The following is a 26067-nucleotide window of genomic DNA, read 5'->3' as shown; positions in this document are numbered from 1 at the left end:
GCAAAGGAGAAAAGCTGCAGTGTCAGTTTTACTTTGCTTGACACCAAAGAATCCACACAGAAAGGAAACGTGCTAAGGGCCATTGTCTTCAGTCAGACCTCAAAACCACTGTAGGACACTAACCCATAAAAATGCAGTTTTTATTACCTCTGGCAGTCCCAGAATGATTTGTTCTGAGAATAGATATAGCAGCAGATGTATTACTGATTAGGAGTTTTGCTACTGTCTCAGGGTATTCAGGGCCTTAACCTTCCACACGGAGGGCAAAATCCACGGCACACATGGACTAGCGTTATGCTTCCATTAAGAGCAGGTGATATAGCCCAGAATTCTTGATCTGTAATCAGGCTCAGGTGACAGAGTACGCAGTCCTGCATTTGTAATTATTTCAGTACTTGTTGATTCATCCAAAGGTTGCAAGTTTCCCGATAGCCTTGTTTTTGATTAGGATGCCAGGCTGAAAAATATGTGGTAATTTATTGGAAAATCTCAGGCTCAATTCTGTAATGCATACTTACTGCCATGACCGGATGGATGTTTATCCCGTTTCAGACTTAGGTGATGTCAATACTTATGTTCACTTATTACAATAATACTTTAAAATCATAAAAGCCAATCAGCTCATCTCAAGTAGGAATGACAGATTTAAACATCTAAAATGAATGGATATTAACGGAATAAATTGGTTTTAGTCTACAGACAAAATTTATACTTGGAATAACTTTTAAGCAACTGGAGCTAAATTAAAAAATAGTTATTTTCTTTAGGTGAGTTTAATTAGACTACAGGATCCGAGGAAGAGAGCTAAGTTTTCAGAGCACTTCCCTGCCGCACTGTGCAGGGAAGGTGCTGGACCACAGGCACCGTGTGGCAGCAGGAGCTGATACCAGGGCCCAGCTGCTTAGCTGCTTCCCAGGGCTGACTCTGGCAATTAATTCTTTGTGTGTTGGGTGGGCACCACCACTTCGTTCAGACCAGGAAAAGACAGAGCAAATAGCCCTCCAGAAGACCAGTAAAGCTGCGTGTGCCCATCTGCCGCGGGACTTCAGCCGAAGAGCCGCTGTGAAAGAAGCCCTTGTGCAGTAGCTGTTTCTTAACTAGCTCCTTTTCTGGACTCCCTCATTCTTTCCATGCAAATATAATACAATTCTGAAAAAGATCAAAACATGCACACCTGTGACAGAACAAGAGCATCTGCATAGGGCATTGCTTCAAAAACAGCTTTTCCATTTTACATTCACACTTCAATCTGAAATGACTTTCCAGTGCGAAAAGCCCTTGTTTAACCTGAACTATAGACCCATCCACAAAACCATTTTGTTTCACAGACTACGTATTATTTTTGCTCTTTGTTTGAAACCACGCATAAGTTGTGCCTTAGGCTGGGTCAAGGTGTACCAAGATACTGAGAACAAATGAAGAAAATGAAGAGTCAATGTTCTCGTCTTCAAGATGGGACTGGGTTGCTCCAGAGCTGGGCCATAATTACAGTCCTCTCTCTGGCTTCCCCTCTCTCATTTCTCAGGGAAACCACCAGTGTCCCAGTCTGTGCCCAGCTTACTCTTTACGGTCTCCTCAGATCTGCCGGGAGCTCAGGCCCTGCTCTTCTGTGAAGGGGACGGCAGCTGCCCCCCAGAGAGGGAATAAAAAAGCTCAAAGTAGCTTTTTACTTCCTTAGGTGGTGGCGAAAAGCAGGTCACAGGCGAGCCCTGCTCTGGAAGCGCTGAACAGCACCGTTCCCCGTCCGGCGGGTCGGACAGCAGCCGGCACATTTGCATCGCTCTTACCAAGCGCCTGCAGCTCTTGACCCACACATTTATTTGGCCCTGGAACATGGAGGTGGAAGCAATGCTGGAAGTGTTTGGGTACATCTGATTAATTTCTCTTAAGGTTTTGTATAAACACATACAACTGAATTATTTATGAATTGCTACCTTTTCCCCTACCGTGACAAAACACCGTGTTAAAAAAGGACGCAAAACAGTGGCAGACCTTTTATAAGGAAGAAAAAAGCATTTCCTGTGCACTTGCAATATGGTTCCTTAAGAATGCTGAAAGCCAAAATTTTGCATGATATTGCAGTGAAGGAAAACTTGGAAGTAAATTTACATTTTTTGCAGTTTAAAAAAAAAATCTCCAAATGACAACTTTCCTTCCTTCAGTAATTAAGAGAAGCTACAGTTCTCTTTCAATCAGGATGCAACGGTTTTAATATACTTTACATATGAACTGTGGAAAGAATTTGATAATACACCTCAAAAAACCAACCGGCTTGTTTTGTAGTGGTCAAAAATAGCTACAGTCTTTTCTGCAATTCAAAATTCAGTAATTTAAAACATTACAGAGCTCTTGTCTTTAGACTTCCCAATCAGCTCTTGCAACACGAACGATGCCTTATTACTGCAACTGCTACTTTTGTCTATTGAGTCAAGTCATTCGAAAAATGATTTCATGGTAGAAAAACTGCCCTAATGACAATGAATATAATTTCGAAAATTATTTCATTCCATGAAGGATTTTACATAATTTACATTAACTGATTTTTAACATGCCAGCGATTTATGATCTACCAACCAAAGAAAATACCCAGCAAATAAAAATGCCCTATGAAGAGTATGCATTTACATAGTGAGTTTACATTTAATCTGTAGTTGAATGTGCATAGCCACAGCCCTTTTCACAGGCTGAGCTCTGCCCAGGTATGTCAATTATCAGTCGTAGTGACCACTACACACATGCCATATACATGCCAGCTATCTCAGCCCACTGCCACTGCCCTGCAACAGCACCAAGCAACATTACCCGGCTGTTCAGGGCACAGACCCTACGATTTGAACCCACCAGGGGACCAGAAGTCCTTTTACTTTGGGGTTTGGCAAGTACAGCAGCCCCACTGCTCTCCTTATCATCACGAATAGGCAGAGAGAGAGAGAGAGGAGAAAATATACAGCCATAAACTACGGTTGGTCTGATTATTAAACGTCAGGAAAGAACAATTTGACAGTGCAGCTATGAGAGGCAAGGTATCACTTGGAAACACCCTGCCTGCCTGGAGCTTGCCACTACCAGTACCAGGCTGACCGGATTCCCACAGCCTTCACTTCCTTACTTCTGTACTTTTTATTTGCTTGGTAAAAACCTTTGGGTTTTTTCACCATCTTTGACAGTGAGATTTTAACATCTATTGGAAATAAATTGACCAAAACCATGTAATCTCTCTTGCAGAAGTTTCAGCTATTGAGGAAGAGTGAGTGTGTGCGGGGGAGTGCTAGGAAGGGGGTCCCTCTGTGGACATACTCCGAATATTCACTTTTGGTTTCCAGGCAGTGGCATCAAAGACAGAAACTCCCATCAGCTTTGGGCTCCAGATATTCAACCCAAGCTATGATGAACAAAATTGATTCTAAAGTTAGTTTTTCAGCTATTATTAATGTTCTTGTTTTCTAAAATATTAATTCAAACAGATAAGAAAACGTATGCCATTGCCACATATCCATCTTCCTACCCACACACTGTCTATCTAGGTATTATGTTATCTGTCTGAAAATTGAGTTAATTCCCAGATTGAATGAAGTTCATAAAACTTTCAGTAAAGCTGGGCTGAATTTTATGAGCATGAAGACACATTACAGCTTGGGAAAGAGATCAGGGTAAGCTCCCTGGAATTGCACGGTTTCATTGGAAATCATGCAAAATTTTGTAGGTTCAGCTGTGTCTTGCTTTGAATTTATGAATTTTCTCAACTTCTAAATTAAATCTAGGGTAGGAACTTGCCTGAATTCAGTAGGAGAGCAACGCATCCATCAGCTACTCCTCAGTCCCTCATAGCCCAATGAGCACTGCTTTACACTCGAGATCCGACTACGTTTTCAAGTAACAGAGAACACTGTATTAGCAACCATTGTAATTTTAAACAGTCTTGTCCCATTTACAGAAAACTTCTAGTGGGGAGGAATCTGCTCGCTTTCATCCTTCAAAGCACAAGCATTGCCTTTTACTGTACTGTTAGTTGTGGAACTACCTAGAGCTCAGCACTGCATTTTGTGTGATCAAATCAGCTAAACCATACCGACCACAAGCCCTGCACTGTAAACTGGGGTTCTCCTTCAGCTCAGGTTGAAAGGCGTCCGTGAGGAAAAGGAGCGTGCAACTGCTTTGGGGATGCAGGGAGAGAGCTGAACAGAGGCCTTGTCCCCCCAGATTTGTGACCGAGAGTGCACATGGCACCAAGTGCTCCTCAGGGAGGAAGGAAAGGTGCTGCAATGTTCTTTGGCCCCTCAATTTATAACCACGCTCCACGCTAGCTGTCACCACTGGCACTGTGAGAGGCATTTTAATGACCTTGTGGACCTGAAGGAAGATCCAGGGAACAACAAGCCAGTCAGCCTCACTTCAATCCCTGGGTAGGTGATGGAGCAAATCCTCCTGGAAGTCATTTCAAGACAAGGACAAGACAAGAAGATGGTTAGGAGTAGTCAGCATGGGTTTATAAACGGGAAATCAAGAGACAGTGGGCATAAATTGGAACAGAAGAAATCCGGTTTAAACCTAAGAAAAAAATCTTTACTGTGAGGGTGACTGACCACTGTCACAGGTTTCCCAGAAAGGTTGTAGAGTCCTTAGTTGGAGGTATTAAAAACCCAACAGGACACGGTCCTGAGAAACCTGCTCTAGCTGTCCCTGTTGAGCAGAGGGGCTGCACCAGATGATCTCCAGGGCTGCCTCCCAACCTCAGCCGTTCTGTGAATTGCTATAAGGTGGTTTGTTTTGGGATCAAATAACTGAAGCGTATTGCTGCCATCACTAAGCTATACCAGATGTGACTTCAACACATTTGTTACAAACATAGTACAAAACCAGTCAACCGCAGGGCATCAACTTTATCTCTTTCTTTAAAGATAAGGTCTGTGCTTGTAAGAAATAACTTTTCTAGAAGCATTTCTGGAGGAGAAGGAGATGTGTATCTGTTACTGAGTTTATCTCCGGGTAACTGACTGATAGGTGGAACATAGGAACCCTTTTGTACATCAGCACTGACAGTGCTGGAAGTGCGCCATAGTGGTCAACTGCACCTCATACAGCTTTTTATCACAACATAGCCTGCAGCCTCAGACTGTTGATTTCAATAAAAATGCTCCAAACATCTTTAAGAGTCCTCTTCACCTCTGCTAATTGTTATTAGGAGGCGTGTCATTAAGTATCAGCTCTTACTAAGACAGAAGATTGAAGACCTCTTCTCTAGCATTGATAGGATAAGGAGCTGGAAAATGTTTTTTTAAAATGTATTTGGTGGAAGGGAGTAAAAGGATGAGGTTGAGGGATTATACAATATCACACGGAATTATAGGAAAGAAGCTCAGGCACATGCTGTTAAAATCAAACAAAGGATCATGCTAAAGGAAGTAGCAAACTCTTTTTCCAGGCCTCTCAAATAGCAAAAATACTCAGGACTGCATTTAGGATGCATGCAAAATACTTACTATCCTAGCAAGTGATGCCCTTTGGGTGAGAACCGCAGTATACTGGCAAGACAAAGAGAAGCTTATACTGCCTGTACTAGTGTATGATGTTACTCTTCCATGAATGAGAGGGTTTGGTCTGCACAGCTATCAATTTGGCAGACTCCTCACACAGCAAGCCCTGCTGTACTGTCTGCAGAAGAGGATCTTTTCTATTGCTTTCAATAGCTACCAGGTCCAATTCTTGCGAAATAAACCCCGGAATCAATACACTCTCTGAAGTAGCTTTCACCTCTGACTTCACCTTGCCCTGTGTCAGGGGCTCTCAAACTATGGTATACAAACCATTTCAAAGCACTGTGCCTGTACTCTGCTGCAGCTGTGGTAGCTGGAATTGAATCCCGATTCATTTAACAGCACAGACAAAGTGAAAAGCATGAAGTGCTCAGGCAGCTTGGTGAGGCTGAGCATCCCTGCAAGAGATGTCCTAGAAAGAGCAAGATGTACTGCGAATCAGGGTTGGGAGAGGTCCCAACTCTATGCTATGCTCAAGCACAGAGCTAAGGATGAAGAAGTTCAGACAGAGCTTCCCTCTCCTCTGCTCATCTGTACAGCTGCTGCCACTGCTGACAACGGCACCCGTCACTGTCGGGAATGACAAAATCTGGACAGTTTGGTCAGTGTTACTTATGACCACCAATACAAAATGGAGGCAGCAGGGAAAAGTAGAAAATGAATGGCGAGTCTTAATGAATTTCCTCTGAGCAGCTTTCATCTCATACATCACACATTAATGCAGCATTTAAAATTTTATTTCTTTAAGGCAGTAATAGAAAAATTAAATTATGCATTATTAATAAAGTAACTCACAGCAAGGCTAAAGCCTTTCAAGAAGGTGAACAGAGGTTTCAGAGGCTCTACTGCAGAAGATGAGATGGTGGTGCTACCCACGGAGGAAAGTATTTGGAACCCTTTCTAAAACCTCTCAGAAGTGTTTCTGGACACTATCAGCTGCAAAGGATTTATTACTGGGATAGCAACTGTCAAAGCTAGTGAGAGAATAAAACTGGCGATAAAGTTGGCTTTGCTGTTCAGGACTGGTCGGTGATCACTCCTCAGTCACAGTGCATGTTTTGCATAGACATGGCTTATATGGTACCATTTAGGTGAAAGGGAGTTCTGCGAGTTCATTGATCTAAAGACAATTAGACCTCATAAAAACTAATTGCCACACAAAGCACCTTGCTCCACAGCAAAGACATGGAAAACAGAAAACCAAGCCCTACCTGCCAGGAAGAGTCTTAGCAGATATAAAAAGCTCTGCAAGTTGCTATCTCAGCATTACAGATATGCATGAGCTTAACCATGTACGTGTGATATCGGATACACGTGAGGTTAAACATTGAACTGGATACTAATTGGTCTCCGTTTTTAGAGACCTCAAGCCCACAAAAAACAGTAAAAAAACCCCACAACACATTTCACAAAGCTCTACAGTGAGAAATTGTGTGGCGTGTCAGAGTGGGGCTTGGGAGACCTGATCTGCTGCCCAGCCTTGCCACCAGCTCGTGAATGCCTTCAGCACCCACCCCGCTCATCCCCATCCCAACTTGCCCCTCTGGGGCATGGGCAGAGCCACGCTCCTCTGCTTTGCAAAGACCTGCAGGGTCTTCCCACCAAGCGCTAGTGCTGCTCTAACACTCAAGCTTCTGCTTTAAAAAGCACTACTTCTGCTCCCATTTAAATGGCTTGTTCACAGGCTCGCACACATTGCGCCTGGTTTCACTGCAAAGTAATACACGAAGCAGATTCCTTCCTATAGCACGGCTACCTGCACATATAGGTGTTTTTCAATTATTACTATTACCTACAGGGTAAAGGAAGAAGTATTGACAAATACTGAAAGGATCCGTACTAAGGTTTGTATCAGTACAACCATTCACATGTAACTATTATAGCCACAGAGGACTATAATAGTTACACCAGCACAAAAACTGCTAAGACAAGTGTAAGCCTGAGGTCATGCAATCCAAAGCAAATGAAGTCCTGGAATTTATGGTACTGCACATCAGCTGGGTACCATGATAATTCATAGCCTTTTACATATGCTAACTAATATGAGTGCTTAGTTTCTTTAAGCTAATTTTACTTCTCAGTTCAGATGGATTAAAAAGATCATGAACACAGTTGCAAGCAGAAATTTGCAAAGCTGAGGTAATTTAATAATTGCAAGTCATAAAGCAATATCCCACTTTTCTTATCCTGTCAGAGCTGGCGTGAAGTGACATTAGTGCAAAAGAAAGAAGATTGCTTTTGCAGACTTGGTGGGGTAGGGACAGGGCCTTTCGGTGGGGTATACCAAGTCGGAAAAAATCAAGCCTCCTCCCTTACTGCAGTAACAGATAATTACTGAACCAAAACAGATAAGGGCAATTACCAATGATCTTGAGAAAGATTATTTTAATATGGCACAGAGCACTGTTATGGCAATTAAATTGCTTGTAAAAAAACCCCCGAACTCAGCAGGATTTTAACATCTGCAGGTAGGCAAATCTATCAACACTACTGCTGTGCTTGAAAACAGCTGTCGGCACAGCTTATACCATGGTCCTAATCTGTTCCATAGTGCTGCTTTTTCTGCCGTGCTTCACTGCTCCTTCTTCCCATAGAACTGTATGGGCTTTAGCAGTGGGAGGATGCGATCCCTGCCTACCGTAGTGATAGTTTATGCAGCCCTTTTGTTTGCTGTTACGAAAGTCCCTTCACACCCTGCCACACACTGAGGGGAAGTCTGCCTCAAATTCAGAAATGTTTCCTTCTGAACAGGAATGGAGGCGAAGAATGGAAGTGTGTGACAGAGGTCTGGGAGGGAGGGAAGCTTCTCTGCAAATCCCAACATGAGAAATATAAAAATAATTTCGAAGTGGCAAACCCAGAATCCAATTCACAACACTTACTCTGGTATTGACATTCTAAAAAAAGGCATTACATAATCTGAATGCAACAAAGTAATAAAAATACAGCTTGTTTTTGTGCTAGCGAGGTCTTAACTCACTTACTCAGATTAGAAGCATCTGGTATTGAACTGCATTTCCTTTACTACGTGGGATATGTTTCCCCTCCGTGGAAAACATTTGTGAACATTTTTCAGTATATACTGTGTGAAGCTTCCGTTCTTCTTCTTTCAAAATATTGCGTATATAGATAATACCCAGACCTGCATGTAGAATATACATTCTAGCTGAGTCTTCATAACATTCAGGGTTTCCCAAACACAGGGACCAGAGAGGATGCTCTGTTTCTTCTCTTCTCTTTGCACCTATTTCTGGAAGAGGCATCTTGCTGAGGGTTAATTAATACTCAAACATGGGTAAATTGATATGCAAAGGAGCACCCGAAGTGTCCAGACATTTCCAAAGAGGTGGCAACAGAAGTGATTTCCTTGCAGGTGGATTTGCTACCCATGTTCAGCTCATACAGAGACACAGGTTCTATAGGGGATGTTACATTATCAGCATCTTTCTAATTAAATGTCAATAGCTCTAAGAGGCTATTACTGCTTGTAAGATTCACTTCCAAGCCCTGAAACTTTGCTTTTCCTAACTGTCTTCTGTCTCATACTTTTTTAGAGAATTACACTACTAATGATGGGATTAATATTAAGCCATTTCATTATAAATGGGTTGGATGTACTGTTAATATCTTGAATTAATCTATATTTGGCAAGCACACCTCTGCCCTTGTCCTACTTTCCAAAAGAAATTTAGAATGACAGATTCATTAGCTGTCATAAATAAAATGTCTGCAAGGTTAACCTGTGAGATAGGACTGGATACCTTTTATAAGAAGGCAAACTAAGCATACCTCTCCAAGAATCACAGAAATTAGACAAAGCTACAGGGGGTTTCGCTTGCTTGTTTTTCTCCCCACTTTCTAGTAACTGTAACTGTTGCTTTCATCCTGAGGGCTTGGCTCTTTTTTTTTTTTTGTCGGGTGCTGTACAATGGTAAAAGTGCAAATTCTCACCCATTTCCCTTTGAGCTTGTCGAACCTAGTGAGCTTGCTTTTGAGAAGGCCTCAGTCTCTCGGCTCAGGCTGGGACTCCACTGACCCTGGTGATAGTGCCAAGCGTGCCAGCAGTCAGTGCCCTCCATCCTTCCCAGAGCCAGCCACCTTCCAGACTTCCCCTGCACGCGCAGCAGAGCTCAGCCTGAACCAAATCACGTTTTGCTTTCTGTAAAGGGGTTAGGGAATTGGGCAGCACTAAAAGGAGGAAAAAAAAAAAGAGCTTGCTGAATCATCTTCCCCTTTGCAACGCAGCCAGCTAAATGCAGTCTCCAGCCTTCCGCTTGCCTTGGGGGCATCTGCAGTCGGATCCTGCTTTACGTCAGACAGCAGATGGAGACGTCAAAGGGATAAGAAGTGCTCCTTCCGAGGAAGAAACACCATTTGAGGGGCGGTGGGGGACAGGATGATTGCCGTGACTCACCTTTTGACAATGGTACAAAAGTAGTGTTTGGGGAATTGTTATTATTGACCATATTATTGGCCACATAAATCAACAAGACTTCCTAGGACAGTTAAGCGCCTAACCTATTGCAGCAGGTATTGCACTGTCTGAACAGGGGCACAGGAAATAAGAGACATTACTTCAGGCTTCTGCTTAGCTTTGAAGTGAACTATTGTAGACAAGGGAAAAAAAGAGAAGGAAAAAAAAAAAGATTGATTTTCCTTTTGGCAAATATTTGGCTACAAGGATCTGCTCATCTGTCATTTGTCTTGCCGTGAGAACTGGCCTTTGCAGAATGAAACAAACAAACACTGCTACACTGTATGGCATTTTGTATTGACATAAAAGCCTCGCTGAGGATAACAGACATTTATAGAGCAATTCATATGACTTTAAAATTATCAACCTTTGCCTTTGCTTAGCATTATTTAATCTAATAGTTTGCATTTGTTATTTGAAATGTACGCAGAGTAGATTGTGTCGCTGATAGCTATGTGAAAAGCCTGCTGGCTGTTAAGAAGACTCACCATTTGTGTGTGTACTAACGTCCTCTCCTGAGGACAGGATTTCATGTGGACAATTACAGGCAGACTATGTTCCCCACCTATTCCTTAGAGGGGGCAGAGAATGGCTGCACCAGCACAGATTCCCCAGAAGACTCATGTAGTTCCCCAGAAGATCCATAGACACGACAGTACAATCTTCCACTGCATGGGGTGGGTTGGAAATGGAAAATATAAACTGCTATACTTGCTCTGATTATGCTCAGCTCGCTCCTGTTCCCTTGAGGGTCACTGCCAATTGCCAAAGGTTGGCATAATGCCGCAGCTTCTATAAAGCTGCTGTGTGTACAGGCAAAATTCAGGGACATGGAAGGCAGCTCACTCGTACTGAACTCCCTGATAGCTCATCCTTCACATTTCCTACCACCCACTCACACACAACACTTCTGCTTTGTGAGCACAAGCATGGTGAAACAGGGAATTGGGCTCTAATTGCCAGAAGTCTTATCCTGTGGGTACTTTCTGGGAAATAACAACTTCACAGCCAACTCCTGTGATGCACAGCTAGGACTTGGTCACCACAAAGAGAGAGAAAATTTCCTGTATCTGTTGGAATAATTTAATTCTTGGTGAATCTTCAGCTAAAGTCCATTATCCTTCAGGAAGAGTGAACTTGGACCATTAATGTCCACATTCTGATCTTCACCATCCCCTGTCTTGCTTTGCTTTAGTATAACAAAAGAGATACATGGATAATTTAATTGTCTAGCTGACAATGCACAGAAGAAAACTCCAGGGACAGACAGTTATTTACGCCTCAATGTTGGGCTCACATTCATATTCATGTAGCTGGATAAGCATTCTGACTATCAGGGTTATTATCACATCAAGAATTTTAAAGGCAGCTGATCCAAATAGGTTCTACTGAGATGCCACTCAACCCCAGCTCTTCTCTTTTCTTCTGGGGTCCAGGAAGCCTTCAGTAAGTAGATGATACACAAAGTATACCTTTGTGCAAGCTAAATCTAATAAGTGGTGTTTGATACTGAAGCAACACATTTTACTGACCAGTGAAAAGCATAAGATTCACAAAGCGTAGTACTACTTTCACGCAAGTTCTACGCTTTTTTTCCAAGCAGTATTATCTTTTGAAGTACATTAAAAACCACTGCAAAGCTGGGAATACCCTGACAATCAAAGCTCTCACGAGCATACCCGGTAATTACACTAAAGCTACACCTGAGAGTTATCCGAAATAATATCTTCAGTGATATTAGAGAAGACAAACAGGGACTTTGACTGAATACCAGCGAAGCTCAGTAAAGTCTGTTTCTCAGTTGCCTTACCATCACCCAGCACCATGGGAACAGGCCGATTCTTCAGGGATCCTCGCTAGAACCGTGACACACCAGTGCTGCTCTTACAATTTTGAAAACTGTGTTTTAACCCGGCTGTCCCGCAGACGGGCTCGCCGTAACACATCCCTCAGCCTGGGCTCCAGCCTGAGGCCCACACGCAGGACTCGGGAAGCCGCCGGCAGCAGCGACGTCCCTCACCCCCGGCCCTCGGCCCACCAACAGCTGCGGGCCAGCTCCCGCCCGCGGCCCGCGGCCCACGTGCGGACGGGCAGCGGGCCACGTGCGGCCCCGTTCCGCGACGCCCGTCGTTCGGGCTGCCCCGGCTGCCCGGGACCCCTCGAGAGGCGACGTGGGTGGGTGAGCAGCTCACCCCGGCGAACGGCTGCCCGTCTCACAAGATGGCACCTCAGCGGCGAGGCCTGGGGGGCGCCGGTCACGCGTGTCTGACGCGCTTCAAGGTCTCAACGGGAAGACTTTGTGTCGCGGCGCGGGAACGAGCTCGGCTTACCTTGAGGTTTTCGCGGACGCTGTGCGCGTACTTGCTGGCAGATGCATTTACTGTGTGACTTAGCGGTGATGCCTGTCCTCGATGGGGAGGTGAAAACGTGACCCAGCAATGGTACGCTGAGAACGGAAACAATCTTTTGGCTTCAGATAGCCCTTTTCAATAAAGACAGAACAGTTCTTTCAGTAAATGAAGACAGGTATTCTTAAAAGAGCTGTTTTCTAGGTTTTTGATGGTAAAAATAGCTCTAACGCTACCCAAAGAGCAGTTTGCTTTTTTCCTTAGGGTGTGGGAGCAAAGCCATACACAACATCACAGAGCCAAAGAAAAGTTTGTTTCAGGTGGCGTTGAACGGACTCCGCTCTATGAAGACACTGGCACTAACAGAGGTACAAAAACTAGACAAACTTTTGGGCACAAAAGCTTGTCCTAAATTCAGAGGTGGAAGTCACGGCCTTTAAAGCTAAACGCAACCGAGTACAAATGCAAGTTAGCAGACATCTGTGTGCTTGACTGGCTATGTTAATAATTGTTTAGACAATCTGAAAGAAAAGGTAGTTGGTAGCTGTGAAATGACATTAAGGAGGACTGAAGCGTTAAGCTGGGTAAGGCTGCCGGGACCAGGAAGCTTTGCAGCTCCACCAGCAATGAGACTGCTAATGGCAATTCATTGCTCACCTGAGCCAGGCTTCAAGCAGCGGTGCTTCCTTTTCTGTGTTGTGATGCTGTGGATGCTGGAGATTCAAGGATTAGGATATGTGACATTTTCACAGCGTGAGCCTCAAGCCAGCAGGCTCTTAAATCACCAAGTGTCCAAACAGTTTTCATTGTGCTTTCATCCATTCCCCGCTAAGTAAGATCAGCGGGGGAAAAAACTGCCTCCATATATGAAACGAGAATAGCACAACACCTGCTGGGTCGGAAACTGTATTCATGAGGTACGTAAATGAGTTGACAACAGGAGGACATTGTAACTGGTCCTGCAGCATAAACTCTGACGCAGCTAACGCAGCTTTCCTAAGATATATGGGGTTCATGAACTAAAACCTGGTTATTACAGAAGGAAGCAGCGTGTGTTGTTCAGAAAGCCTACAAAATGCAGGAAAACCAGCCTCATCTCAGGGAAAACAAATAAAAAAGATGAAAGCAACAATTCCAGAGTATCAAGAAGGCCTAAGAGGCTTGCAGATGCCCATCCATAGAAGCTATAAAAAGTGTCCAAACCTATGAATATCAGCCAGTGCCAGCCTCTCCCAGCCAAATGCACATTGCTTCACAGGTCCAGTAACGTATTTTTACCCACCATGTTAAGTACGGTATTTGTTCCTGGGAGGAGACACTGCGGAGTCAGGTGTGGGGAGCAGTGCCTCCGCCAGCACCTCCTGGGAGTTCCTCTTCGCAGGTGCAGGCACTAGAAAATGAGCTAGAGCATGGCTGCGCTAGGCTGAGGTGCCTAAGCTAGCGCTCAGTCAGAAGCAATAGAGCCACATTAACGTAATACTCCTTTTCAGCCAGGCTAATGAACCTGGGCAAGGTACCACATTAATTCAGCTTCCAGCCCACAGGTTAGATTCATCTCTGCCTGCCACTTTATGCTGTGAAGACATGCCCTGAGATCTCAGAGCTGACCCTGAGCAGCAGGCTGGCCAGACACCTCCTGAAGTCCTTTCCAGCTTGAATTATCCTACGATACTGGGAAACAACCCATTCTGAAATCTGGTAATGAAAATGCAAAATTACTTCCTACCAGTAAAAAGCATGTGCCTGATTTTTGCTACCTTTTTTCTCTAATGACAACACTTCCTCTCACAGGTACAGGGCAAAGTAAAGCCTTTTTATCTACAAGTCAGATGTTGCAATATACTGTAAACAAGGTGCCTCCATGGGGAATTAATGACATTTTGGTGGGATTACTGAAGTAAGTAAGTGGTTAGCCAATGGAAGGGAGCTTGTTTTTGACCATTAGTTTCAAAATGACGAGGAGAAAAGGATCTAGTCATGGATCATATCAGCCAGTGACTAGATACAAGCCACATATCAACAAAATGCTCAAAGATTTTTAACTGCCAGAAGTAATTTCTGGTTCCAATTAACTTTTTCCCCCCTTTTCTTTCTAAAATTTTGTCTGTATGTGAACTGGTATATTGATAATGAAACGTCATTAATCCTTTTCTAGGACATTCTTCAATTAAACTAAATATAGCCATGAAATCCTCTGTTAGATAAGATAATAGAGTACTGCAGCAATAGTCTGCCAGCTGCTAACAAGAGCTGTTAACTCCCTAAGAGAGTCAGAGGGGCTGGGACTGCTGCTATTGAGAACTTAAACCCTTCAACGACAGTAATATATATGTAGGCCCAATCAGGAGTGGGGCTAGAGCAACATTTAAGCATACAGTGTTAACACCTGCACAAACTTCTAGAGGCCAACATAGCTCAGATGTGGTTTTAGAAAACATGCAGCGTTTAATTGGAATAAAACCAGATCACAGCTCATATCCCATAATGGAAATGAACAAAGTTGTTTTGTGACTGTTCAAACAGTGCTGAAATTATTTTTGTTTGTTCTGGTAAATTCCTGAATTAAGTTAAATGTCTGATTTAGATAATAGGAGACGCTAATTGTTTGCCTTTTGGAAAGGGTGAATATGACTGATAAGACACAACTTTTCCTCTCCAGAAAAGGCCCAGACATGGTGGTGGAGGAGAGTGAGTGGGTTAACTCACAGCACTCAGGCTACTATTATGGCCTTGTCTACACAGCCAATGTTTTCTGTTGTAGCACTATAATTATACTGCTGTCATTATATATAATGATGTGGTACATACACATAATGGACTGAACACAGGTCTATTCACACAGTCACAAGCATGAACACAGTGTGAAGGTGACAAAAAGAGAAAGGAAAAAGAGGAAGAGAAAGGAAAAAAGAAAATAAAAAAGGAAAAGGAAAAAATGGAAGGGGAAGAGGAAGGGGAAAGGAATCTTCCAGCAGAATGAGGATGCCCATGTAGGGGATTACAAAGTATATGTCTTCTGAGTATGCGTTTCTGAACAGGCAAGGATCTAGGCAGCTCTGGCTCAGGAGAGGCAGAGGTCAGTTCTGTCAGTAGGCTGGACAGGGAGATGTAGTCCCTCCCTTGTACCACAGTCTATTGCAGCCATACTAAGCCACTGTAATTACATCAGTATAATGATAGCATTTTATTTTCCCATTCTAATTTGCCACAGTATAGCCTTATACAGACCAGTATTGAATTGATAAACTTGGTCATATTGGATGTCTTTGGGTATGAAACATCCAACCACCTAGGCAGGGTTTTAGCCTGGACTCAGTAAGTAGAAAAAAATTCAACACTGAGAAAATCAAATTCTCTAGGGTGCTTCTGAAAAGATGTCAACTGACTATACAGCACTTCTTTCTCCAACACCGAGGAATTTGACTTGGTGGCTACCATTGCCTTATGTTGCAAGGACTTTTGAGGCAGAATGGTCTGAATCTTACAGTGTAGCTATGCAGGATCATGGGAGAAGCTGGGGATGCTGCAGAGCTGAGCAGGGAAGTCCATGGAGAAGATTATGCAATCTGAGCACATAGGACATTTACCAGGCAGATATAATGGATCTGTGTGGATGGGTGTAAGAACAGAAAAGGGATTATGTGGTGCTTAGCTTGAAAAAGAGCCGATAAACCCATCATTGTGCCAACTTTTCTTTTTTAACTCAGATTGTTTCACTTATCTGGGCTACCAAACAGTTAAATCTACATACAAACAGGAAGAATGTAGTAGGAATGGTCTACAGAAGCAAGAAAAAGGTGGTGAGCATTGTACCTGTCTATAAATTGTATGAGTCACCGGTACAACAGTTTGTGTAATCAGGCTTTGTGCTTACTCACAGTTAATGCAGCTATTGTTAAGGAAGACGCCACTTGCTGCAAGGTGGCCTTTCATTTGGTGAAAGATGGAAATTCAACTGTGACCCTTCCTTTTATTTAGAAAGGGGGAAGAAGTGAAGTGGGAGAGTTGGGTATGCAATTAGCGATTTGCTGCTATAAACTTATTCTAAGATGGGAGTGCAAGTTTAATAAGCTGGAATAGCTGTCTGAAGCACATGGATGTATCACTCTGGATTTATAATCCCATTGGGCCAGTACTTGCATTGACGTTGTATCCCAATGACTATGGGCATATCTGCGCAGTGTAGTTCAAGCACCTGGGCACAAATCACCTCAGTCCTAGAGATGTGTCACTGCATTAGTCTGGGACTGCGTCCAGATAAAAGGCAAGAGTGCTCTCAAAAGGCCACATTTCTAAACGGCTTTAAACCTGCAGAGAGCTCAGGCAATCTGTAGTGACCTTGTTTCTAATGAGGCCAATGTGTAATTATGAAATATGGGCATGTCAGAGAGATGTGAGTAACCGATTTGAGGAAGAAGAGCCACGGCAGAATGGGAATGAGGGGAAGGAAGAACAGGGTGGCCATGGACTGCCACTCCTTGTCAGTTCAAAACAGGAAAGCCTGAAGCACTCTGGCAATATTTCCTTCAGGTAACCTGAACTTCCCTCTGTCTATGCAGTCGGGGAAAGGTCCCCACATCGTCCCCCTGAAGGAGCCTTCCAAGAAGGACTGTAATGGCGTGCACAGACACCTTTGCCACAACCACTGTGAATGGAAAAGGAGACTCTGCAGGTCTCAGAGGTAGCATCACCTGTATTTGGTTTGGAAGTACATCGCCTGCAGGATTGTGACTTCAGTGCTGCCAAAATGCCCCGTGTGGTGACTCATACCCTCTAGGTGCACCCTGCTGCGTTAATGGTGCAGCAAAAGGCAGTAAAAGTGCTTTGCGCCGTGTTGCATCCAAGGTTTGGCAGCCGCGGGAACAGATGGGAGGGAGGTACGAGCATGGCTGGGAGCATTTGCAGTTTGCAAGGCTGCTGTGTCAAGGATCTCTCTGAACAGAGCGCCAGGTGCCCCAGGAGTCAGTGCCTGCAGCATCCCCACTCCATGGAGAACTGAGTGCCTTGCTCTGCACCCCCAGGTGCCCCAGCCGTTAGCACGGGTAGCCTACTGTCCTCACATCTCATTGCAGTACAGCTCTGGAGGGTGGAAAAGGCAGCTTTGGCTAAGCCAGATGCTCACTTCTGCTCTCCCGTGCTGTTGTGGTTTAACCCCAGCCGGCAACTAAGCACCACGCAGCCGCTCGCTCACTTACCCCCACCCAGTGGGATGGGGGAGAGAATCGGGGAAAAAAAAGTAAAACTTGTGGGGTGAGATAAAGAACAGTTTAATAGGACAGAAAGAAAGAAACTAATAGCGATAATAATAATAAAATGACAATAATAATAATAAAAGAATTGGGATATACAAACCAAGTGATGCAGAATGCAATTGCTCACCACTCGCCGACTGATGCCCAGTTAGTTCCCAAGCAGCGATCTGCCCCCCCCCAGCCAACTCGCCCCAGTTTACATAGTGGCCATGATGTCCCATGGTATGGAATACCCCTTTGGCCAGTTTGGGTCAGGTGTCCTGGCTGTGTCCCCTCCCAACTTCTTGTGCCCCCCCCAGCCTTCTTGCTGGCTGGGCATGAGAAGCTGAAAAATCCTTGACTGAGGATAAACACCACTTAGCAACAACTGAAAACATCAGTGTGTTATCAACATTCTTCTCATACTGAACCCAAAACATAACACTATACCAGCTACTAGAAAGAAAATCAACTCTATCCCAGCCAGAACCAGGACACACGCCCAATTTCACGCTGTAGGGAAGACGGTGTAACAAAGTCATTATGAAATTGATGTAGGAAGGACGTTTAATACTTGAACTGACTGATGCTTTTCTACTCAAAAGATTTCTTTATATTTCTTGAAGCAAAAAGAATGGGGTAAACAGAATACAAGACCTCAAGGCAGCTAGAACCCTGTTAGGGATAATTTTCTCACAGTAATTGCTCTTCCCAGCCTTTGGGCAGGATATGACTCCTGCAGACATCTTACAGATGAGCTGGAGAATATTTCATACCATATACATGCCAGATTTATACTGCCTTCTCGAAAGAATAAACCAGCTTTTGTACAGTAGGGTTCAATAATCTCGGCTGACTATCTCTTCATTTATTTGAATTTTGAGAAATCACGCTTAGACACTTCCTGTTCCTGACTTTAAAGAGTCTTTGGAACATTTTAGATAGAAATTGCAGTGAAACAAACCTGAATTTTTATGTCGTTGTTAAAAATAGCAATTACAACTTAGAAATGCACTCAGTGGCTATGATGAGAGATGTGTACTGTTTACAAAACATTTTCATAGTTATCTGATAGTTCAGGATTCTGAAATCACTTGAGAATCTCTGGGAAGTAAAGTTTAATTCAGCCTCTTGGCATGTGCAATTAGTTGGTTGCCTTAGCTACTCCTCAGATGAATCTGTTACATCCAAATTAAGCTTGAGCCAACACATCTCTGTTGGGCTGTTAGTTAAAAATGAGATTGAGAGGCCTGCACGTATAGGGTTTAAGCAATATAAAAAAATTCTGGTAATTATACTTACTTACTTACTCTGCTCATGTTAGTGGGAGCTTGTGTTTAATACGTTCAACAGTATGAAGAGTTTACTCTCTAGATTTATTTGCATTCAGGGATATCACCTTTTTTTTAATGATCTAGTAGAAGTTGATATTTAAATTCAAGAGGTACATCTGCGTGGACAGATTCAGCAATGCCAATTCACTCTGTCCAAAGCAGTTTGCGGCTTAGCAAGGAGAGCTTGTTTTAAAGACGATGTTAAGAGAACGGGAGATTGGTCCTTCTCATTCAATCTAACATTGAAATTATCCAGATACAGAAGGTTCAATCCAGTTGCGCACATGTAAGTCTTCAATGCCCTTGAAATGCCCTCAGGCATCCTGCCTGGCCACCAGATGCCACACCAGAAGAGCACAGGTCTCCCGCGGGTCCCGTGTCACATCTGCCATGCCGATGTCCCAGACGCCCTACGGCATCACAAATGCTCTAGGGGCCTGGGATGACACTTTTGATAATTTTTCTTTGGTGCTACAAGGGACAGCTAGTGTATGATTAGATCAATAAGTCAAATAGCTCATGTGCATTAACCAAGCCCAGCAGAAGGTATTGCTGACCTGCATAAGCTGAGTATCTGCAGCAGGTCTTATGTGGGGAAGTAAAAGCGAATACTGAAAACATTCCAGGGCAGTCCTTGCTCACTAAGAGAGCTATACAGTCTACAAAATACTTTGATTTTGATTTTTTTTTTTTTTTTAGGCAACTAAAAAGTGTGTAATAACAAAGCAGTTGATTGTGTTGGGCATCAGAGTTTGAGCACTTTATGAGGATCAAATACATTGGAATGTCCACAGTTCATTACTTTTAAATACCTTCCAAAGCGAGGGTGCTCAGAATGACTGTCCACCTGCCTCTCCCTTACCCATACACACACACATATACACCCCTTCGCTCACCCATACTATGAATTTACTTTGCTGAAACTTAGACTCTAGTTCTAGCAGATATTTGTGGATATGCCTAGCCACAGAAGTGTGAGTAACTCTACCTGGTTCAGTGGAAGTACCTTGTACTCAGTTTTGACATGCATAGGACTTAGCTCCTCTGCTTGAGGACAAGTATGAGCTGGATATTTCTCTGCTGACTCACACTGTACGAAATCTGCAGGCTCCTGACCACACTGCTTGCAGTGCCTTCGCTCTTGTCTCAGTTGTCTTCAGCTATGCATAAAGTCCTGTCTGTAACTGAGAAGAATGGGTAGGAGACTCAGTATTTTTGCTGATACTCTGATAAAAGCTATACCTCTCTCTCATAGCCATATCATATACATTAGATTTGATCTGGGCTTTTATGTGTAATAAATATATCTGCAAATATTTATGTACGCAAAAGTAGATATAACAGCAGGAAAATATTAGGGCTTCATCTGACACTGCTTATTTAGGTATACTCAACAATTTTTATCAGTGTTAATGCATTCATATTAAAACACTGAGTATATTTCTTGAATTATATGTTAGGAAAAAAGGATATATTTAAGGTGATGCAAAAATTACAAAAAGCTTCAGTCTAAATCAGGACAGGACTCTGAATGAGTCTGAATAGCAGCACTCTTCAGTCAGATCATAACTTTTCCCAAAGTCACTTCTCAGAGTAGAACTGTACTTTACGTACTATTCAATCCACTTATGTTTCACAGTTATAAATGGTCTCTCTTTTTTTTTTTCTTATTGCATAACATTTTGTGGCCTCCAGCTTACATTTCTCCTCGACAGACTGAACTTAAATCAAAAGGACCAGATACTTATTTTTTTTTTCTATGGGAAGCTTAGCAGTGAAGTGTGCTTGCTTCTTAAGCTCTGTCACTGACAATTACTGGAAAACAAAATCAAGAAAATGTTGACTAGTCCAAAGTTCCTTTTCAAAACTACCGTCTGCAGTCAAGAGGTAATTAACTTGCTATATTGATTCAGAGTTCCTGGGGGCTGGGGTGGAATCAGAGTAAGGTATCAGCAAGGCTGTTAATGCAAATTTCTTATTTACCAACACTGCTTGCTAAGAAGAACTGCATACTATTAGTGAAATGAAAAATGTGTTGCTTATAAATTTGAAATGTTTTCATTTAGAGTTGGCTTTAGTGGCTCCTTATTTCTCAGCACTGTTATTAATATGCAAATAGTAAAGCAATCTTGTATAAGCAGTGACCATGATTTATGCTACCTGAGCACATTTTCTGGTAGAAACAATGGAATTTGTTATCATGAAAAAATAATGTATGTGGAGGTACAGAAGAGGAACTAGCAGAAAGGGGATATATTGTGTTTCAGATGTGTAGGGTTGAAGTTTCTGTAATGACAATGAACAAGACAGAAGTTTTTCAAGAAGATCTCACAGACCCAGTAGCTATTACTGTATCCTGCAGATCTAACTTTGTTTGTGAGATGGTCCCACTCATGCGTTTGCAGGGAGGCGTACTCATAAATATCTTGCTAGGATAGGTGATCATGCTTGCATGCTGTGTGTACTGGACTCCCACTGAACAGCAGGGCTCTCTGGTGCCCGACACATTCCAGGGCACCATCCTGGATGTTTCTGTGGCAGCTTAGGTTTCTTTTAATGAATCTTTCTGTGGCCTGAGTGGATAGAGGCCAGCTCAAAAACAGAGATCCAAATCTACATTTTCCTAGTGATTGAGTGGTTCATGTCATCTTTAGTGGTCATGAGTTTCTAGAACACCATTTTGGTGAATGCCTGACTGAATACTTAGGAAAGGCAAGGCCTATAAGACCCTTATCTTACAAAAATGTACAGGACATATTTAAATTTACTCACTACAATTAGTTTCACTCATTTTGGTGAGACTATTTTCTTTCATATTGGACGTGAGGACTTTGTACAGCAAAGGAAAATTGGTATAACGCATATCAGATAACAGAATGAATGAAGCATTTCCTCTACTTCCCTAAACCCTTTTCAATACACACAACTGCTTGATAAAAATAAAAAGCCTTGAGAATTACATATATACAGTGTGTGTGAGCACTAGACTGAAACAACACCTAGCACTTTGAGGGATAAAATACCTCCTGTATCTGGGATAATTCTTAAAAGAGTTCATCTGAGAAAGCTGGTACTGAAACCATCATTCCTTTTTGGTATTAAGACCCTTATTGCTGTCCTGGGATCTTGCAGGTGGCTCACGGCATATTTTAGTGTCTTCATTTAATTAAGCACTGCACAATGTTGGTGCAACTGAGATGGTGTCTCAGGGCCCAAGGTCCTGACTCAGAGCACATTAATGACAACGCAAAGACTCCCATCAACTCTTATGGTTTTAGGTCAGGCTATAAATGAGTTGAAAATCTTGAAAAAACCTTCCTGAATTTGTAAGGGAATTTCAAAGGCATGAGACAGGTATTTTTGCTCTTTACAACACAAAGGTGTTTTTTCATTGAAATTAAATCCATCATTCTGCTTATAATATGTCTCAAGACTTTCCAATTTCCTTTATTTTGAATAACTACTGAAACAATTGAAATATAGAAGAGAAGTATATCTACAAGGAAAAGAAAGCAGTTATAAACTGTCATGTGTCATAACAGAATGCAACACATCTACATCACTTAGAAAAGCTTTTTCACTAAAATACCATGTAAAAGAAAGTGGCAAAGGAAATAAGCTGAATGAAAAGATGAACTTAGCCTCTCACATTCACGTTTCTGCCTGCCTCCTATCATCTTCTTTTGTCCCTTTCCCATATGTGAGGCATTCTAGACTTTATCATCTGTTTTGGTTTCCCAAAGCACTGGTTTTCCTTTTTGTGGTATTCAAGAAACTACTTGATCCATGTGGCCTGACTTACTAGAGAAGGAAGGGAGATCACTTTGCCTCTGAGAACAATCAATCAGCCGCGCGCAGCCATGCCCTCGGGAAGAGCAGTCACCAGGAGAAAAGTGAGAAGAGCAGGTCACAGAGGCAGCGGCAGATGGGAGATGCTTTCCACAGGGATCCTTGGCGGTGGTGACGTGGAGTTTTCTGTGGCCTAACAAGCCACAGAAAGCTGGTGGACAGCAGCAGGACTGGAGGAGAGGACCTGGCTTGCAGGACACAGTAGGCGAAGGAGGATACTTAGTTACACAGTCCTTTTTTAAATCCACCTCAGTTTGAGTTTTCTCTTTTTTTTTAAGTTCTTTTGTTCATGGTCGCAGAGCTTTAGCTAGTTTGGGGCTTCATAATTTCTTCTGTGAATTTTTTTTAAAAGCCATATAAAAAAAAAGGGTAATTGATTACATGCCTTTGCCAAGAATAACCAACAAAAGTAAGATTTTACATTTGTTCCTTTCTTTCTCCTTTAAACTTCTATATTTTGTAAGTGTAGAAAATAGGGGACGGGGGGGGAAGAAAAAAAATTGAAACCCAGACAGGGAAAATTATTTTTGTCACTTGTGTATGAAAATGAAAAATGGTTTAAATGTTTGCATCAAATGACATGGAACACTTCAGATAAAATGCAGTAATCATTTTTCATGAGCTCTAGTTTGGGATCGTCTTTTTGATTTATGAACTGCAAAGTTATTCACTGAAATAATATGCAAATTTCTAAGCTCTGAAAACAGAAAAGTGAGCAAAAATTTAAAATTTGGGTCATCAGTTTGTTGAGTGTTACCTACTCAGTTACAATGCTGATAGCTCACTTTTGATTCTGGGCAGTGACCCCTACTGTCTTGCTTTTACAGACTCTCTGGTGATAAGAGACTTGGGCTGCTGAGCTAGAAGAAGAAAACATGATCCACAGGGTCTGGTGACACTGCAGTTATTGCTTCCAGTTATCACACTGGACTGGTCTGAGACAGCGGGTGGAAAATTGCTCGCTGTGCTGAACTGGCCAGGGAGGGGACTGGTACGAACTGCTGTTCCTCTGTAAAGGTAACAGTGATTTATTGGGTTAAGTAACAAGGCTTATTCTGCTGACACCAACCACCTCAGGGACTGCATGCAGAGAGAGAAAGCATTAATCATCAGGACAACAAGGTGAAGCCATTTGTAGCTCCTGTGTACACCAAGCCACAGGTATTTTTCCAGGTACTGACTGGAGCAAACACTCAGTTGCAGTTCTTGGCTTCTCACCTTTGGTTCTAACTGGGGTTCATGACAAAATAAAGAAATGCCAAGTTCAGCCACTATTTCAGGAAGTTACATGCCATGCAGTCTTTTCAGCTCACTGATACAGTGAACATAAATGAGATACAAATCTGTCAAGAAAAAGCTCCTAAGCAGTAGTGCCTTGCTGATGGCCATTTCACATTTTTTGAGCTCTCCAACGTCGTTCAGTTCTGCAGAGCATAAGAAGAAGACTTGTCTGTCTTTCTCAAGGGGCTCCTTAATTAAGTAAGATGGATCAACAGTGCAATATAGACACAGAAGAGGCTTTCTGAAAGGTATTAGTCAAAGATAATGCAAAGTTTTCAATGTATACGTGAACAGCTGCTATTGGGGAATCACTGCCCACCCCATCACCAAAAATCACCGTGATTGCAAAAACAAAGTACTGAGAGAGAAAAAACAAAAAGGTGGGAAGATTTGGGAGTAACAAACATGATTAATGTAAACACGGTTAGTATTTAACCATACTGATGATATCCAACATTAAGTAGATAACAAGGTCTGGTGCATGTAAACAAAGCCTACTGTTCCTATAGCGTTATCTCTGAACACTCTGCAGAAGAGGAACAAAAATGTCTCCATTTTACAGACCGGGGAATGGGCGCCTGATGAGATGAAGCTGTTTATCAAGCTGCTCATCAGACAACCCCAGCACTAGGAATTTGAGCTTATGCTTCTTAAGGCAAATTTTACTTTCTATCCAGAAGGTATTTTATTCTCCATTTAAGTATGTTCCTCCATAAAACATCCATTGTACAAAAAAAGCTGTATTAGGTCAGAAGAATGAATTTAGGAAAAACACTATTAAGAGGGATATTGCTTATTCTGTCACGTAATATACTGGAACTGCAGAAAGCTTGCGAGGCATAGCCTTCTCGGTACATATAAACGCTAATGGCATTCATTAAACACACGCACTGAGAGGGAGAGTCACAGACCATTGAAATGAACGGAAAAGGCAACCCTTGATTTTCATAAGTGTTGTATTCAGTTCTGAGAGAGATGGGTTGGGCAAAAGCTCCTTTCTCTTCTGACTGATGCACAGAGCTAGCTGAGGGGAACTGCAAACATAGTAAAATCGTATCAAGCAAAACATCATAGGAACCAGGCTGAGTAGTAATGCCTAAAAGGTTTCTTTTACAAATACGAACCTTGTTTCACTTGTGAAACTCACCATTTGCCTACAAACCAAGATTTTTTAAGAGGCAAGAAGTAGCAAAAAGCAGGTATAGCTTATGATAAATCAGACCTGAAGTTCACATATCTGATCTGATGAACTTTGCTTTATGGATTTGAAAATGCCCAGGTCTCGTTGTTTTGGTTAAAAGCTACTGTCTAAGCCGTGTCAGGTTATTTTGCTGCAAGGTAAATGATTCAATGCGAAGACATTCTGCAAAAGGCTCCTTACCTCAGCACAGAGCAAACTATGTCTTCAGCAGTTTACTATTCATAGCTCCTGACCACATCAAGGAAAGTCAAGGGCAGAGGAAAAACTGAGATACTAGATCAGGTTACACTGGCACAAGTCATCAGGTGCAGATTCGCAAAGGAACATTTATCACTCGGGTTTGATGAACCAGTTTCTGTTTCATAAGAAACTGGGATTTTTTTTTTCCCTTTTGAGGGTTAACAGGTGTTTATCAAAAGTACTATAAGCCTGGTTAGTGCTAAATGTCTTCAAAATAAGTCAAGCAGCCATCCTAGCTGTAGCAATATGTTGACGTAAAAGGCTGTAGGTATTTATGAACAAAAGAAAAAAAGGGAGGCAGTTGCTGCACTGCAGACAGGTGACAATTAAATAATTTTAAATACTAGCTTGGAATGCTATGAGTAGGCTACATGGCATTTAACATGCTATTGCTATCATGCTAAATACTAATTAAATACTTGTATTTCATATGGTTCTCTCATCCTGCAGTACTTTACCAACCCTTTTCAGCCTTTCAATAACAATTTAACACCCTCCTGCCAAGCTGTGGAAAATTATCTTGCAGCTGCAGCATCTGCTCCCAAGCTAACTCTGTAGCTAGCTGTGTTTGTGGT

General features: G+C 42.5%; 1 protein-coding gene across 2 annotated transcripts in view; it reads right to left on the bottom strand.

Moving 5' to 3' along the window:
- SHISAL1 (shisa like 1) overlaps window positions 1-26067 on the bottom strand; it is a 196622-nt gene that overhangs the window by 119356 nt on the left and 51199 nt on the right. Inside the window, exon 1 of one of the 2 annotated variants that reach the window (XM_030040851.2) lies at window positions 20011-20025. The exons of the other annotated variant lie outside the window; for it this stretch is intronic. The gene's annotated coding sequence lies outside the window, so the exon portion shown is untranslated. Of the gene's footprint in view, window positions 1-20010; window positions 20026-26067 lie in introns of those variants that run through there. 2 annotated transcript variants of the gene reach the window in all.

The sequence above is a fragment of the Aquila chrysaetos genome, chromosome 17 (genome assembly GCF_900496995.4).
Source record: "Aquila chrysaetos chrysaetos chromosome 17, bAquChr1.4, whole genome shotgun sequence".
NCBI classification, from domain to species: Eukaryota; Metazoa; Chordata; class Aves; order Accipitriformes; family Accipitridae; genus Aquila; species Aquila chrysaetos.
The sequence above is the reverse complement of the archived record's forward strand: the minus strand, read 5'-3'. Positions and strand labels throughout refer to the sequence as shown.